This window comes from Microtus ochrogaster, chromosome X (genome assembly GCF_000317375.1).
Source record: "Microtus ochrogaster isolate Prairie Vole_2 chromosome X, MicOch1.0, whole genome shotgun sequence".
Classification (NCBI taxonomy): Eukaryota; Metazoa; Chordata; class Mammalia; order Rodentia; family Cricetidae; genus Microtus; species Microtus ochrogaster.
Window position 1 is genome coordinate 34,465,797 of NC_022026.1, and position 13,676 is coordinate 34,479,472.

Consider the following 13,676-nt stretch of genomic DNA (forward strand, 5'->3'; position numbering starts at 1 on the left):
GGCATGTCACCAATCAAGTGCTCTAGGATCACCCACATTGTCCCATGAATCACAACAACTCTACAAAAATACTGTTTGATCTCCAAATCATCCTCACAATTTTCTACAAAACTAATCTGAAGGTTCAGAATACTTTTTCTTCTGTTTAGTTTTTCAGTATAAACCTTAACACCATTGACTCTAAGGAACTGCTGGCCCACATTCCCTTTTGTAAAGCTAAAGGTGCTGAGGTGGGCATTTGCTGCCCACACAGTTAATTCTATGGTTTCTCGAAAGAGCTTCCATAAAAATTGACAAATAAAGAGCCACGTGCCTGCTCTACCATCTTATTTAGCCATTCTACTCTTTCATTGTCTGAAAAATGAACCCAGGCGGGCAGATTACAGGCCTGCATCCCCTTGTCCTGCAACAGCACCAGTACAGTGCACGGGCGGCTGTCCTTGAGGCTGCAGCTCCAGTGGCACCAGGCAAGAAGCCTAAGCGCCAGCGGCACCCAATTGAAGATCAACCCCAGGTAGCTGAGGGTGTGCACTGACAGCAGCAGCATGAAGCTGTGGCCACTACTGCATCCACCCACCACCTGCCGAGAGTCAAAGGGAACCAGGAGCTGTGAGGGTACCCTGGAGCAGCCAGCTTCAGCTTCTTTCTGCAGACCAGGCCCAAGCTCCCACAGCTCGGACCACCCACCGAAGTACCAGCAAGCCAGTAGCAGAAGCAACAGGCATCCTGGAAGGCTCTGGTGGGTTCAGACACCTGGGGCAGGCCAGGCTGAGGGACCTGGGACCCCAGCTTTACAAGTGACAGGCTATGGTTCCTGGCTGCCCTCTGCCTACTACCGTGAAGCCTGTAGGATCAGTTAGTTGCACAGGGTCTCAGACCTATCAGGACCACCTGAAGGACAGAAGCACCAGAAGAAGCAGGAGGCTCAGATGACAGGTACACAGCCTAGCAGAGATCCGAGAGGGTCCCAGAGCCTTCACTGTGGCCTGTGTGCTATGTTCTGCATCGGAGTGGATGCCGATGCTGATCACATGAGGGGAGCTAGGCACCAAAAGTTACACCCCAGGCTAGGGAAGCCTATTACCTCCCAGCCCATGCCTCAGAGTGTCACCTACACCTGAAGTTTGTACAGCACCCTGAGACCTCAGTCAAGCAGGAAGCTCACACCAGTCACAGCGCACACACCTCAGGCCTGGCCAGCACCAGCCTTCAGGCCCTCATCTCACGTACCTTCACTCAGCTTACTTCTCCCTGCTGAGGGGAACATGGCACTCCCACAGATGAGAGGTCACTCCACCCTGCCTGTCAGCATCTTTCTGAGAGGGACAATTGGTGATCAACACTCAACAGGGTTGGGAAACTGTATTGGACTCTTATGTCTAGTGATTAGTGGGGAACCTCTGTGGTTCTTTAGGCCCCAGCTGTATGACCACACAGTGTCTCCAGACAAGGCATGGCATTGGGGAGCTGAGCTTTAGTTCTGCCTCCTATAGGGTCAGCCCATATTTGGAGATGCTGGGAAAACCAAAACAGAAAAAAAAAAATGTTTTACTGGCCGGATGGGCAGACAAACACAAAGGAAAGATGGTGGTCCCAATGCTTACTTGCCAAAGGAACCAAGAGACTTTTTAAAGGAAGGCAAGGATGGGTGTCCCAATATTTACCTTCAGAAGGGACAGAGGGGCCTTTCAAAAGAAGGAAATTAATATAATTATTATAAGTCTCTGTGAATTTCATTGAGACTTAAGAGCTGTGGGACTAGGTGGGACAGAAACTTTTGTCTACAGTGAAAGTCAATCAAAGCAAGGAAAACACATACAAAAATTATTATTATGAGGGATTTCAATACTCAAATAACTCCAAGTCAAAGATGAGGTAAAAATCTTAGTAATCGAGTAAGTTGATACAAATGAGAGAACAAAAATGTGATTAAAATCTGACTTTTCCTCAGAAACCATTGAGAAAGAGGCATGAGAACATATTCAAAGTATGAGAAATAAGATTATAAGCAAATACAACACACTAAATAAGAAAAAAACCGTCAACCAGGAATTATCTGTTAAGCAAAAATATCTTTCAGAAATGAAAGCAAAGTGAATATATCTCGGAGAACAGCAGAAATGAAGCCCACCTGCATGGAGAGAAATGCGGAATGAGGCTGTTTGGAGAGAAATGCCGTGAAAAGAGTGTTTTCAACCTGGGATCTACATGCAAAACTGTAATTTTTCATGTCTTTTCTTAACATATCATGAAGCTTAGGCCTACTTGAAATAAAAACTGTAAAATGTACTATTTGGTTTATTGAACACTAAGAGGGTAGAGTGATTATTATAAATTTATTATGAAGTTCTTACGTTTTATTTGAAATAATTTTCACTCCAAGTAGGTTATGAGTCAGAATCTTCAGAGTAACTAATGAAAACAGAGCAAAGAAATTTATCTTATAAGCCAATGGAAGAATTCAAATGAAACAGAAAAAAATTAGCACTGAAGAAAGCAAGAGAAGAACAAAGAGTAGAATTATTTGCAAACAAATATCAATGTGGCACACATTATTATTATTAATCAAGTTAAATATAAATGGATTAAATAGTTGTATTAAACCTTAGAAAATGTGATGTTAGATATAAGATCTATAGACTGTCCATAAAAGATACATACTAAATATAAAAATGTAAGCAGCATTAGTTCTAAGATGAAGATATCTTTGTTATGAAATGTTAATATGTCAAGAAAGTATATCAATTTTATGTATGTAAAACTTTATATTATCAGCACTAAATATCGAAAATTACAATAGTAGAAATAAAGACAAATGTACAAACATATTTAGAAAATGTGACATATTTTTAAAGAAAATTTATCGTATTGTAAGTTTACATATGTATGAGTATGGGTCTGCATGCCACTGTGCACGTATGAAAATCAGAGGATAACGTTGTGAGGTCAGGTCTTTAATGTCAGCATTTGGGAGCCAGAGGCAGGCAGATCTCTATGAATTCAAGGTCATCCTGGGGTTTTGCTATGTAGCCCTGGTTGGCATGAAATTTGTTATATAGACTAGAATGTACTCAAATTAATATCCATCTGCATCTGGACAGACTTAGAGAAGTAAGCATTAAATTAATACATAAAATCTAGTTTCACAAAGAAAGCCTGGGACCAGATTGTTTCACTCATGAATTCTGTCAGTTAAGAAGAATTTAAGCCATACCCCACAATCTACTTAAAAATAGAAAAGGAAATAACATTTTCTAATTCTTTCTTTGTTGCTTGTATTGCCTTGGAATCAAAGCCAGACAAATCCATCAGAGTAAAATATTGCTTTAGAACAACAGTTGTTATGTATGTTGACACAAAACCTTTTTAAAATACCAGCAAGGAGTATTGAACGTTACATAAAAAGGATTATGCTCTTTGACCAAATGGCATTTATTATAGCTTACAAAAGTGGTTAAAAGTAGGAAAATCTACCAATGTAACACAGCGTATTAATAGACTACAAGGAAAAAGAAAATAAAACCCACATAAACAACTCAATAAGAGTAGAAATGCATCTGACTCAATACAGCAAAATCTCATAATTAAAACCACTCAACATGTAGAAATAGAAGTGAAGTCTTTTTTCACCTAATAATGGGTATCTAAGAAAAGCTCACAGTTTGTATCATACTCACCAATGAAAGACTGAGGTTTATCCCCTAAAATGAGGAATTCAGGAAAGATGTCCACTCCCACAGCGTTTACAGAGAATCATACTGGAAGTTTCAGCCTTGGAAATTCAGTTTTAAAATAAGAAAGAAATAAAATATATTCAGGTTTAAGAGGATAGTTTAAGACTATTTGTATTTTGAGAAGACATTGTGGTGCTATTTTGTTTATGATCTAAAAAATAAAGTTTGCCTGAGATCAGAGTGCAGAGCTAAGTCACTAGTTAGCCATAGAGGCCAGGCAGTGGTGGCATACACCTTTAATCACAGCAATTGAGAGACAGGGGCAGACAGATCTCTGTGAGTTCAAGGTCACCCTTGGGTGCACGAGATTGAATCAGTCTAAAAGAGAAACCGAGCCAAGCAGTGGTGTGTAGCACAAATAATAAAAACCCAGAGACAGAAATTGGAGTTCAACCTGAAAACTAGAAAAGCAAAGTAGTCAAGCCACTAGAGAAGTCTTACTTCTAACAAGCCTGGGTGACCGCAAACTAAGCAGACTAAGCCTCTATTTCCTTCCATTTTATATTCCCTCTAGTGTTGGGATTAAAGGCATGACTCCCTAGTACCAGGTACTGTGTGATTAAAGGCATAGGCCACCACCACCTGGATTTGTTTCTGCATTGATCTTATGTAGCCCAGGGTGACCTTGAATTCACAGAGATCCAGCTGATTCTGTCTCCCAAATCCTAGGTTTAAAGATGTGTGTCACCATTGCCTGACCTCTAGTGGCTTTAGCTTTGCCTCTGGTCTTCAGGCAAGATTTATTTATTAAAATGCAAATGATATATCACTACAGTGGTGGCTCACACCTTTAATTCCAGCACTAGGGAGGTGGAGACAGGAAGAGAGACTTGGCTGGGTGGAGAGTGGAAAGTAAGGAGGGAAGAAGCAAGAGCATTGACATTCAGTCTGAGGATTCCTAGAGACAGCCTCGCTCATTTGGTCTGAGGATTCAGTAGAGGTTCAGCTCTACACTCTGATCTTCAGGCAAGTTTTATTTGTTAAACAAAATATCACCACAAGACATGATTTTGCATGGCAAAGAAACTTGGGAAAAATAAAAGTGAATAGATGAGTTCAGCCAGTGTATGAGTTGCTTTTCGGTTGCTTTGATAAAGTATCATGACCAAAATTGATTTGGCTAACAGTTCCAGAGGAATAGAGTCTATCATAGTAGTAATGAAAGGCATGGTAGCAAGAGCAGAAAGCTGACCAATCACATTTTCATTTGTACTTGGGAAGGAGAGAGAGGGAGAGAGAGAGACAGAGAGAGACAGAGAGACACATACACAGAGACAGAGATAGAGAGAGAGAGAGAGAGAGAGAGAGAACAGGATATGGTATGAAGCCACAAACCGGCACATCCTGTCCCAAGTGATGTACTTCTTTGTCAGCAAAGTTCCACCTCCTAAAGGTTTCATAATCTCCCTAAACAGTGCCACTAACTGAAGACCAAGTATTCAAATATGTGAGCTTATTGGGGACATTTCCAACACCAACAAAAAACCCAAACACTAAAGAATACCTGTATGCTACAGAAATGAAGATAGAAATATAAATCAGGAAGAATGAATTAAGAGCTCAGAAGTAAACTGACACACTTTTGGGGAAGGGATTTTGAAAGCGTATGATAGGAAAAGTCTGAAACAACTAGAGGATTTGGAAGAAATGGCACTGAGTCATCAGATAGCCAGCTAGAAGTGAAACAGAATTTAGACCTCATATTTGGAGTGTGCAAAAGCTGACTCAAAATAGAGCGGCAATCAAGTGCCACAGCCACAACTATGAAGCTTTTCGGAAGAAATCTTAAATATAAGTCTTCATGGCCTTGGTTGAGACTGTGGTTTATTAAAACACATGCAATAAAGTTAAAAATAGACTAACTGAACTTCATTAAAAACTGTGCTGCAAAAGCAAACCAGTAAGCCAGCAAGAAAGTGAAAGCAATTCACAAATGGGTACATGTTTGCAACTCATATCAAATATATTTTCAACTCATCAAATACACACACACACACACACACACACACACACACACACCTAATATATTTGGTATGAGTTGCAAATATCCAGGATTTAGAAAGAATTCTTCCAGGTCACCAACAACCACAAACCCTAAGTGAATTCAAACAGTGACAAAGCTCCTGAATAAACCGTTCTCCAAAGGAAAAATACCAATGGCCAATTTAGCCACTAAGTAGATGCCCAGCTTAGTTATCATTAAGGAAAGTTTAATACAAGTGATGACATAGTTCATTTTGCTACCAACTGTTGTGAATTGTAATGAAAATGATAGACATTAAGAAGTATGGTAAACTTTGAACTTTCAGCCATTGCCTATGACAGTGGTTCTCATCCTTTCTAATGTTTGTCACCCTTTAATACAGTTCCTCATGTCATGGTGACCCCCAGCTATAAAATTATTCTGTTGCTACTTAATAACTGTAATTTTGCTACTGCTATGAATCATAATGTAAATATCTTATATGCAGGATATCGGATATGTGACCCCTTTGAAAGGGATCATGACCTACAGGTTGAGAACCACTGACCTAGAGGAATACGAAATAGTGCACTTACTTTGGAAATGGGTTAGCAGTTCTCAACAATGGTAAATTGACTTACTCTGTGGTACAGAAACTGCACTACTAGCTAGATATTCAAATGAAATGAGAAGATGTATTTTCCCACAAAATCAACACGTGAATGCTTACAGTAACAATTCCTAGTAGCCAAAAGTAAAAAAAAAAAAAAAAAACCAGTAGTTCTTAATATCCATATACTTCTAATGGAGAAACAAAATTCAATAAAAATTATCTATTACACAAATAAATGAAAGACAGATTTATTGTTTTTTATATATAAATGGGACGTATTATGTGAAAGCCAGGTAAAAAGTCATATATTGTATGACTTCATTTGCAGAAAATTTGTAGAATAAGGGAATCCATAGAGACAAAGCAAATTAGTACTTGCTAGGTATTGGGAAATTAAGAGTAATTACTAGTATGCCTGTGATTTATTTTGAGAGGATGATATGATAATATTATAGAATAAGAGAGTGGTCATATTTTCATGTTCTCATGGATACAGTATAAACTATTAAATTCAATATTTTAAAGGGCATATATTGTGGCAAATGACTTATATCTCAACTTTAAAAAATTATTACTATGATTAAATATGTTTCAAGAATGAAGACTAAAATCAAAGTCATTTGGTAACTGCAGAAGTATTATTAAAATGAATTCAAGAGTGTAGTATCAGTTCAATGTTATGAGGATAACCAAACATTTTCTGATTGGAATTAAGGCTATTTGAATGGAGAAAATGTATATTATGGTACATCTGGCCAAGAACTTATGGATGAGGAACTTAAGAGCTAATGAGTAAAACTATTATTTTGCTAAGTGGGCTTAGTAGCAAACTTCCCTCTAAATCAGTGTCTCGGGGCTGGAGATAGGATGCAACAGTTAACAACACTGGCTGCTCTTTCTGAGAACCTAGGTTCAATTCCTAGCAACCACACAATGGCTCACAACTATCTGTAACTCCAGTCCTGAGGGATGTGATGCTGTCTCCTGGCCTCTGTGGGTATCAAGCATTCACAGAATGAACAGACATTCTTCCAGGCAAAACACTCATACACACAAAATAATAATAATAAATTTAAAATCATTTAAATCAGCATTATATCTATGCCACAGATTTTTGGTTGCTCCCGGACCACATAAAAGAAATACGTATTCTCAGAGAATGAATAAAAACATCATGCTAAAAAACAGAATTTAAGAATTCTAAGACAAAGAACAGAAGGAAACTTCCTCAATATGATAAAGGACCTATATACAAAACATGTTGATAATGTACATGAAAGACTGACATTTGCCACATACATTTAAGAATATGTTCTTATATCCATTTATTTTTATACTGGCACTAGCCTGCAATAAAGTAAAAATAACAAACATTGGATTAGAAAAGGAAAACCTGTTTACATTCATAGACACTGATTTTTTTTAATTAAAAAGATAAACAAGATAACAAAAAGGCTCTAAAAAGGCCACTAGGACTGTCAAATTAATCCAGCAAATTTGTGTATTAGGAATGAGACCAATATTGCTGCTTTGTATGTTAAACAAACAAAAAAAAAACAATAAAATCACACTCCTGAACAGCAGGGTGGCTAAACTAGTAGAGGATTGTCTTAATTACTTTTGTATTTCTGTGATAAAACACTATAACCAAGGCAACTTCTAGTAGAAGGGGTTTATGTGGGACTTACCCTTCTAGAGGAATGAGTCCATGATGACAGAGTAAAGGTACCAGAAAGCAGGTGGTTGGAGTATCAACAAGTATCAACTCCCACCTTGAACCACAAACTGAGAGAGCTAACTTGAAATGGCAAGTCCTTCAAAATCTCAAAGCTCATCCTCCAACGACATACTTCCTTCAGTAAGGCCACACCTCTGATGCCTTTCCACCAAAGAGTCACCAAATGGGGACCAAGTATTCAAATTCCTGAGACTTATGGGGGAAATGTCTCATTCAAATAGTGCAAGAAGCTTGTGTACTGGCCATATGACCTGATTTCATTTCCCAGATACCAGAAGGTCCAAGGAGAGAATCAACTTCTAAGACTTGTTCTCTGATCTTCACATACATGTATATATATACACACACAGACACACAAACACAAGCACAAATCAATCGCTAGACAAAATCCAAATAGCCCAAATGGTGGCTAATTATTTGCTACCTAGCCGACTAGGCTTTGCATTCCCACTACTTCCTTTGAATAGCCCATTCAAGTATCCCCACTCAAAATTAATGTGAGCCACAATAGAGTCCCTTATATGTGTTTCTATTTGCCATTTTCCTACCACCACTTCACCCTCAGCTTCACTGTTTATTTCTTCTTTAGTGTTCCAGCAATAGAAGACTTTCTTGCTGACTCATAGATCTCTTCTTGCTCAGAATCTTTAAGCGATATATTTTTGAACTTGTTGATGATTGTGCTTGTATATTAAATTTGTGCTTTTTATCTAAAGATTTGTGGGCTACTCCAGGCCAGACTTTGCCTGTGTGCCTAGAGAGCACAAAGATGTGCTTAGAGGCAGAAGAGCACAGGTCAGACAGAGACAAGGAGTATATGCTGGTACAAACAATGTTCCTGTATAAGGGACATACAGTCATGAGCTCAACAACCAGGTGTTAAGCCACTCTCTAGATTAAAGTGCAATCCTGTGAAAGGCACACTGTAAACACCCATGCCTGGTTCCCCTTTACTCCTGTTAGTGCAGGAGCTTTGGGCTCTTGAGACAGCACTGTACAGAGTCAACATATGAAGATCAGCTGTATTTTTATATTTCTGCAAAAAAGATGCTTGGGAAGTAAAATAAAATATAATTCCTTAGACAAGAGCATCACACCCATATCAAACCCATAAAAAATTTCTGGAACAAACTTAATGAGGTCATATGACTTCTCCACTGACAGCTAAAAAATTATTTTGAAAGAAAACAAAATGTAAGAAATATCTGTATTACTTAGATATGGATTTCCCCTAACTGATCTATGGATTCAATCCAGCCCTAGTCAAACTTTCAGCAAGATGTTGACACAGGCATATTGGGGTCTTTGAGAGCAGCTTCCAAATAAATACACAGAGACTTATTCTTACTTATGAATGCCTGGCCTTAGCTTGGCTTATTTCTAGCCAGCTTTTCTAACTTAAATTTATCACATTTTTCTTTAACTACAGTTTGCCTCTGGGCTTTTTTACCTTTCTTTCTTTATATATCTTTCTTTCCCTCTTACTCTGTGACTGGCTGCACGGCTGGGTGGCTGGCCCCTAGTGTCCTCTTCACCCTCTCCTTTTCTTTCTCCTCCCCATCTTTAGATTTCTCATCCTTTTCATACTTTTTGTATGCCAGCCCCGCCTATCCTTTCTCCTGCCTAGCTATTGGCTGTTGGGCTCTTTATTAGACTAATCAGGTGTTTTAGGCAGGCATAGTAACACAGCTTTACAGAGTAAAACAAATGTAACAAAAAATAATGTAACACATCTTTGCAACATTAAACAAATATTCCACCCTGTAAATGAATGTAACACATCTTACACTACTCCACAACAGTTCCCCATAGTTCAGGAAATTGAGTATTTGACCCCTAGTTGGTGGAACTGTTTGGGAAAGTTTAGGAGGTATGGCTTTGTTGTAGGAAATATGCTACTGGAGGCAAGCTTTGAGAGTTTAAAACTTCAGTCTATTTTGAATTAGCTCTCTGCTTCTTGCTTATAGTTTAAAATATGACCTCTAAGCTTGCTGCTCCAGTCACCATGCCTGCCTTCTGCTATACTTTCCCCATCATGATGGTTGTCCTGGCTAGTCTTACGTCAACTTGACACAGAATAGAGTCACTGTAGAGGAAAGAGCCTTACTTGAGAAAAAGCCTCCGTGAGATTGGGCTATAGGCAAACCTGTAGGGGCATTTTCTAAATCAGTGATTGATGTGGGAGGGCCCAGCCCATTTTGAGTGGAGTCAGTCCTGGGCTGGTGGCTATGGGTTCTATAAGAAAGCAGGTTTAGGAAGCCATGGACAACAAACCAGTAAGAGGGACTCCTTCATGGCTTCAGCATGAGTTCGTGCCTCCAGGTCCTGCATTTAGTTTCTGCCCAAATTTTCTTGACGATGGGGGAGCAAACCAGTAAATAACTTCCTGCATGGTTTCTGCCTCCAGATTCCTTCCCCATTTCTGTTCTTGTCCTGCCTTCCTTCAATAATGGGTTCTGATGTGTAAGCCAAATAAACCCTTTTGTCCCCAGTTTGCTTTTGATCATGGTGTTTCATCACAGTAACAGTAGCCCTAAGACAATGGCGATGGAATTTTATTCCTCTGAAATTATAATTTCAAATTGATTCTTCATTCCATCAGTTCCCTTGATCGTGGTACTTTGTCACAGCAAGAGAAAAGTAATGAATACACAAACACAAAGTGGTCCTGAGTTGAGTCACAGGATTGGGCATAAGGAGGCACATGCTTATAATTCCAACACTTGGGATGGGCCCTTACATCAAGTTCAAAGTCATCTTGAGCTCCATAGTCTTAACATTCTGTCTCAAAAAAGTTAATTTTTAAACGTATATTAAGATACAAGTGGTTTAGAAGAACCAAAATTTTGAAAAAGAACAAAGTTGGATGCTTATACTACCTTATCTCAGGATTTAAAAAACTATAGTAAATAATAGATGATAAATATAGTCTCAGTAGACTAGAAAGTACCCAGAAATAAAGCTACCTATATATGGTCTATTGATTTGTAAAAAAGGTGAAAGGAAGTCTTGTCAACATATTGTGCTAAAACAACTGCTCACCAGTAAAACTAATAAACCAAAAAAAAAAATAACTTTACTTTTACCTAATTTTATACAGAAAAAATAAAAACAAAACATAGGTGTAACTATGAATTAAAAGGGCACATATTCTAGAAGAAAATATAGGTAACACCTTGAAGTTGGCAAAACATTCATACAACAAAGAGAAACAGAAAACATTAAAAAAAGATAAATTGTACCAGGCTCAAACTTAAAAAGCTTTATTCTTTCAAAGCCATTATTTAGAAATGAAAAGGTAAGTCACAAAGTAAGAAAAATGCTCACAAAACATATCAGATAAATGACTACTTCCAGAATAATATATGCATAGATATATACATATAATATATAATATTATGTTATATATAATTATATGATATATTATATATGATAGATAAGTGTGTAATATATACGTATGTGTTATAATATATGTGTGTAATGCATGTGTGCTATAATATGCATATATATATTCTAGGTTAATAAAAAGACATCTTAGTATAAAATGAGTAAAATATTTGAAAAGGAAACTTACAAAAGAATATATGATAGTGGCCAAAAGTACATGAAAATGTAGTCAGCATCCAGAGTTACTAGAAACACAGAAATTAAAATGACAATTAAAATGATTGTATATCCAATAAAAGACTAAAAATTAAAATTATAGTACTAAATATATTAGAGAATGTAGAAGTACCTAGAATTTCTACTCACTGTTTGTGAGACTATAAAATTGCCCAGGTATTTGACAGTTTGCTAATCTCTTTAAAGTAAAAACATCATCTACCATATGTAATTTACCTAGAGAAAAAAACCTAAAAACAAAAAAAACAGGGTCATATTAAGACTTCTCTATAAATATGCATTGTAGCTTTATTAATGTGGCTATGAACAGAAAACAACTTAAATACATCTCAACTTGGGAATTGATGAACAAATTTCAGCACATCTGCACAAAGTTTTATTGTTCAGGCATAAGAGAATTGACTACTGACATCTGTAATAATATGAGTGAATCTCCATAGCAATCTGAATGAAAGAAACTGTCTTAGTTACTGTTTTCTGTTTTGTTTTGTTTTTGTTTTTTTTTTTGGCGGGGTGGAGCCTGTCCTAGAAAGAGCTCTTGTAGACCAGGCTGGTCTTTAACTCACAGAGATCAGCCTGCCTCTGCCTCCCAAGTGCTGAGATTAAAGGTCTGCGCCACCACCATCTGGCTAGTTACTATTCTATTTCTGTGAGGAGAAAATGATCAAGGCAATTTATGGAAAAAAGGCATTTAATTGGGGGCTTGTTTACAATTTCAGAGGTTAGTCCATGATCATCATGGCAGGGAGGATGGCAATAGGCAGGTAGGTATGGTGCTGGAGTGGTAGCTGAGAATTCGCTCTGAAAACTACAGAGAGAGAGAGAGAGAGACTGCACCTGGAGTGAGCTTTTGAAACCTCATAGCCTATAGTCAGGGACATACCTCCTCCAACAAGACCACACCCACTCCAACAAGACCACACCACATAATCGTTCCTACACAGTTCCACGAACTGGGGACCAAACATTCTAACACATGAACCTGTGAGTGCCATTCTCATTCATACCACCACACCATTCTTAAAAGTATGTGAATGGAAGCTCCTAGGAAGAAGTTGCACACTACATTCAACTTTTACAAGGTTAAACCGATTAACTTCTTTGTTTGTAGAGAAGTTGGGATGTTGCAGGTCCAGAACCTAAGTTCAATGTGTCATATTAGCCATTCCTTACTCAATCCTGTGTTTTACCTTTACACCCTCATGACTATCTGCTGAAACTTTTTGCAATGTATTAACTTACCAAACCTCTAGTTTCTAACAACCAAAAATCTAAGGATATTTTCAGGCAGCATATAAGGCCTACAGCAGAGATTTCCCTCCATTTTAGTAACTCTACTGCTTGATGTACCCACTGGTGTTTTTCAAAAGGATCATGATTTATAATTTTCTTTGTTCTGTTACCATAAAAGAAAATGAACCTATTATCATGCAGTAACATGGTGAAATTCTGAATCCATGTTCCTGGGCCATGTTCACTCATATTTGCCTCCTGAATGAACTTCTATTCTGCTTGAGGCAAAAGTTGTGTTTTGGTATTGACAGATTTCCTCCCAGAATTTCTTTGACTAGCCAATCTAAAATTGTTTCATTCTATAGATCTTACTGTGACTTCTAATTATATATAAACATTTTCCTTATTACCTTTCTTGTCCTCTTGACTAGAAGCATCTTTCAGGCAGGTGCATTGTCTGTCTTATTCCCACATCAGGACTAATAATTTAGTGTTGATAAAAAATAAGACAAATGCCTTGATTAATGATTTTCTTTGTTCCATTACTAAAGACACTTCATGAAAGTGTTGTCTTGTTGGAACATGGACATTGGGGTAACCTGAATTCATCTTTCTGAGACACGTTCACTCATATTTGGCTCCAGAATAAATAATGTTGTGTCTGTTTTAAAGATAGATCTGTTCCTTTCCTTTCCTTTCCTTTCCTTTCCTTTCCTTTCCTTTCCTTTCCTTTCCTTTCCTTTCCTTTCCTTTCCTTTCCTTTCCTTTCCT

The 13,676-nt window shown here is 37.8% G+C and overlaps 1 pseudogene; it reads left to right on the top strand.

Annotated features, from left to right (window-relative positions):
- The first annotated feature begins 361 nt into the window (after nt 1–361).
- Nucleotides 362–13,676, top strand: part of LOC106144086 — a 23,204-nt pseudogene continuing 9,889 nt past the window's right edge.